Source organism: Bubalus kerabau, chromosome X (assembly GCF_029407905.1).
Source record: "Bubalus kerabau isolate K-KA32 ecotype Philippines breed swamp buffalo chromosome X, PCC_UOA_SB_1v2, whole genome shotgun sequence".
Taxonomy (NCBI): domain Eukaryota; kingdom Metazoa; phylum Chordata; class Mammalia; order Artiodactyla; family Bovidae; genus Bubalus; species Bubalus kerabau.
The window spans coordinates 102020416-102024935 of record NC_073647.1 but is presented as its reverse complement, the minus strand read 5'-3'; the positions used below and the strand labels follow the sequence as shown (position 1 = coordinate 102024935).

The following is a 4520-nucleotide window of genomic DNA, read 5'->3' as shown; positions in this document are numbered from 1 at the left end:
TCATGATCTGAGCCACAGTCAGCTCCTGGTCTTGTTTTTGCTGACTGTATAGAGCTTCTCCATTTTTGGCTGCAAAGAATACAATCAATCTGATTTTGGTATTGACCATCTGATAGTGTCCATTTGTAGAGTCTTCTCTTGTGTTGATGGACATGAGTTTGAGCAAGCTCTGGGAGTTGGTAATGGACAGGGAAGCCTGGTGTGCTGCAATCCATGGGGGTAACAAAGAATTGGACATGACTGACTGACTGAACTGAACTGAAATAAACCTAGACAACTGGCTACCTGGCTACAAGTCTCTTTAAAATGTTAAATCTAAATTAGGATTCATGCTTAAATTTTTCTATTTTGTCTATTAATGTTGAGGTTGTCATTCCTCCAACTACTTCTGGGTCCAAATGGATCCATTCCTTTGGACAGGATGACCCATCCACTGACTCTACCTGGACCACAATGAAAATTGTAATCAAACATGACTTGATTCTTACTCCTTCTTTGATCCCTAATTACATTAACTTTTACTGATCTAAGGTCTCTATTTAAAAAAAAAACTGTTATGTTTTGTCTCCTCCAGATGACAACAGATTTAGGTCAAGATAATGATGATATGGAGAGAAAACCCATACCCCCAAAGAGATTACAACCACTCCTCTGAACAGATCCTGTGGAAATAACCACAAAAGTCACCCTGGGGCCCCTTAGTAAAACAGGGAGCAAACTCTGTGACCTCCAACTACGTAGGGTCTATGAATCCCAGGTCAGCATTAAAGAAGTTACAGAAGACTGACCACCTGTCCCTCATCACCCCAATAAAGATTTTTGGAGTTCACATCTTTCAAGATAAATTTAAAGTAGGAGATAAATGGGCCCCTGGGCCAAACAGCTTGTGACTGTCAAACGGAACAAAACTGATGTTTATCCTCAGCCAGACAAGAATGACACCTATTTCCCTTCCTCTATTGATATGGAGGGAATAAACTGACCAGGGGAATTTGTTACATTGAAAAGGAAAAAAGAAGAATGAGTTTTTCTCTTTCCTTTTACTAAGAACAAAGAAGAGAAGAGTGAGCAGGCCTGAACATTCCTATATTTTTTTACTTTAACTTTTAACTCTGCATGTCTGTAAGTTAACTTTTCTGCCCCCCTAACTCGGCAGGAGCTACAATTCACATTTTCTCCTTTGACTCTATGCTAAGTACATCTCCTATCTGGTGTTTATTCTTCCAACACTCTTCCTCTTGTAGTTAGTTACATAACAGAGAGAAGGCCCTCAGAGCCATGAACTGCCAAACTACGGGGTTATTGACACCAGTTTATGACTACCTTTAAAACAATGCAAGAGGAAGAAATCAAAATCCTATCATCTTTTTTCCTCATCACCGACTCCTGACCTGGACCCCTTCCTTATATAAGCTCCTAGACTCCTCAAGGAGGGAGGGCACAGTTCTTGAGGCATGAGACTACTGTGTTCCCCTCTCCACTGGCTGAGAATAAAAACCACCTTTCTATTTCCTCCAAACTCTGTCTCCGTATTTTTCATTCAGCCTCGGTGGGCAGAGAACGCCAAAATTTTGGCCGGCAACAGGCATGACACTTTAATGACACTGAGTTATTGTAAAAGACAAAAGTAAAAATAGTGACCTTACCCTAATCACTCTAATTCTGCAGGTTTAGATGGGCTCAGTTTTCCTTACAGGATTTCCTTAGTAATAGGGTTCATTATATTTATAATTGTCGTAGATTCCTGCACCTAAGGCTGGTCTCAGGAGTAGGGACCCCTCCTTATATTTTGGGCTTTATATCATAGTATGAGACATTTGCATGCATTAATTTGTATACATTATATGCATTCACATGCATTTAAAGGATATGACTCTCCTATGGGGTCACACAGAGTCAGACACGACTGAAGCGACTTAGCAGCAGCAGCAGCAGCAGCATCTCCTTAACTGAAACTTTCATTTACATGGCTCTGTAAAACACTGGGTTTCCTAGGTGGCGCTCATAGTAAAGAACCCGGCTGTCAATGTAGGTGATATAAGAGACTCGGGTTCGATTCCTGGGTTGGGAAGATCCCCTGGAGAAGGGAATGGCAACCCACTCCAGTATTCTTGCCTGGAGAATCCCTTGGACAGAGGAGCCTGGTGGGCTACAGTCCATGGGGTCGCAAAGAGTCAGACAAAACTGAAGCAACTTAGCAAGCCTGCTAAAACACTATTTGGCTGAAATTATCTTACTCTTTAGTGTTTGACTGCTTTCGTCCCAAACATCACTATGAATATCTGATGGTCATTCAAACACAAATGGTATCCTGGCTGACAGCATCAGGGAAGGGCTTTCAACAACCATCTTCCTGGAGCAAGAGAAGAAAGTGTTACCGAGTCCAAGCTTGCTCGCCACATGAGAAGCCAATGAGAGAAGCCAATGAACCCAAGAGACAAGGGGTTGAGGCAAGGAGGAGACTTTAATCAGGGAGCCAGCTGACTGAGAAGATGGCAGGCTAGCACCTCAAAATAACCATCTTACTGGGGTCTGGATGCCAGGTTCTTTTATAGATCAGAGATGGGGGGAGGTGAGGAAGCAAAGTAAAAAGGCCATTAATCTTGCAAACATCTAGAATGGCAAGTCTCGGGCAGGGGATGTGTTAATGTCTTCCTTCCTGCCATCCACAGGTGGACAGGGTTCTGAACAAAGGCACTATAGTTTAACAGTCAGGCCAAGGGGCAGGATTCTCTGAGGCAGGTCATTATGTATGATTATAATAACCACAGCAACAAAAAGCAAGTCAAAGAAATAGTTCCAACATAGAGTCAGAATTGGCTTCTCTGCAACAGAACTCATAGGTTCTGTGCTAAGAGTGTTCCAGCTTCTCTGGAACAGTGGTGAGAGCTGAGGCTGTGTGATGCCAGGGCCTATGGTTGGTGGAATGTAGTATTGCCTTTTGCCTCTGAGTTGGGCCACAACCCAAATAAGTGCCCACTCTCATCTGCCTCTCACTATTTCCTTTAGTTTTTGAAACATGGTTGACATGTATTGACACATGTCAATACTATAGGGGTATAGTATTACACACCAAGTTTAAACTTGTTAAAGTATTGTTATTGCTTCTTTTTTTTTTTGATCTTTTTTATTGAAGTACAGTTGATTTACAACGTTGTGTTAATTTCTGCTTATACTGCAAAGTGATTCAGTTAAATATATGTATACATTCTTTTCCATTGCGGTTTAATCACAGGATATTAAATATAGTTCCCTGGGCTATACAATAGGACCTTGCTGCTTATTCATTATGTATATAATAGTTTTTGGGCTTCCCTGGTGGCTTAGAGGTTAAAGCGTCTGCCTGGAATGCAGGAGACCTGGGTTCAATCCCTGGGTTGGGAAGATCCCTTGGAGAAGGAAATGGCAACCCACTCCAGTACTCTTGCCTGGAGAATCCCATGGAGGGAGGAGCCTGGTAGGCTACAGTCCATGGGGTTGCAAAGAGTTGGACACGACTGGGCGACTTCACTTTCACTTTCATATAATAGCTTGCATCTACATTATTGTTTCTTTATATAATTTTTATAACTCCATTGCATGCACAAGGTGTCATTTTCAAAAATGTTTTGGAATGCTATATTGATAGCATCTCAGAGCCAAAAGAAAAATGTCTATAGTGAATGCACATCTAGCATATTATCTCTTGAAAGGTCTCCAGTGTTTTATAAGATTTTTTAATAAGAAACTCTATTAGCTGGGAATGATAATTTCAATAAAGAAGTATAATTTTCCTTCATGAATCTTGTAATTTTTTTAAGGTGATTTCAATTACTGGCAGTTGCAAAGGTTAAGATTCTTAGAGATTAGTTATTCTAACAATTTTCAGAAATAGTAAAGCCTAAAAAATTGGCATATTCCCCCCTACTATACAAAAAAATGAAACATCTTTCCTCTTCTTCTTTTTTCCTTTTACCCTTTTTCTTCTTTTATACTTCCAGTTACTCCCTTATCTTTTATCTTTCCTCTACTTTTCAATGTATCCTTAGAAGAAAATTTTACTTTATGAAAATATTACCAGCAGCACAAAGGTTTTTTTTTTTTTAATTCAGTTTAATCTAAAGCCTGAGGGGACACAGAATTTACCCAACATAGAAGAATATGAGAAATAAACAGGTAACCATGTGTTAGAAAAAATGTAGATGTTTGATAGTAATATTGATTTAAATATATCTCTGGAAGCAGAAAGCTGTTTTATTTACACTACTCAAGGGTTTACAAAAAGTGACTATGAATATGCAGCAACTGTACAAAAGACAAATGTCAGAGTACAAAGGACCTTTACATTTATTTATTTATTGCAAAATAATGATCTTTACTTTATTGTCATCTCTTCAAGTTTTATCTGTCAAAAGCCTCCAGATGATGAAATGCAGAAAGACAAAAATAATCAGCCAAAAGCAGAACCATCAACTTCATAATCCAAACATGCAAACCCATCAGGAGTTACAAGATCATAGCATTCCTCTATGACCTGGTTC

General features: G+C 39.6%; 1 non-coding gene across 1 annotated transcript; it reads left to right on the top strand.

Moving 5' to 3' along the window:
• The first annotated feature begins 3312 nt into the window (after positions 1–3312).
• Positions 3313–3384, top strand: TRNAS-GGA (transfer RNA serine (anticodon GGA)). The gene has a single exon. It is a non-coding gene; the product is annotated as a tRNA-Ser (tRNA).
• The last annotated feature ends 1136 nt before the right edge of the window (positions 3385–4520 follow it).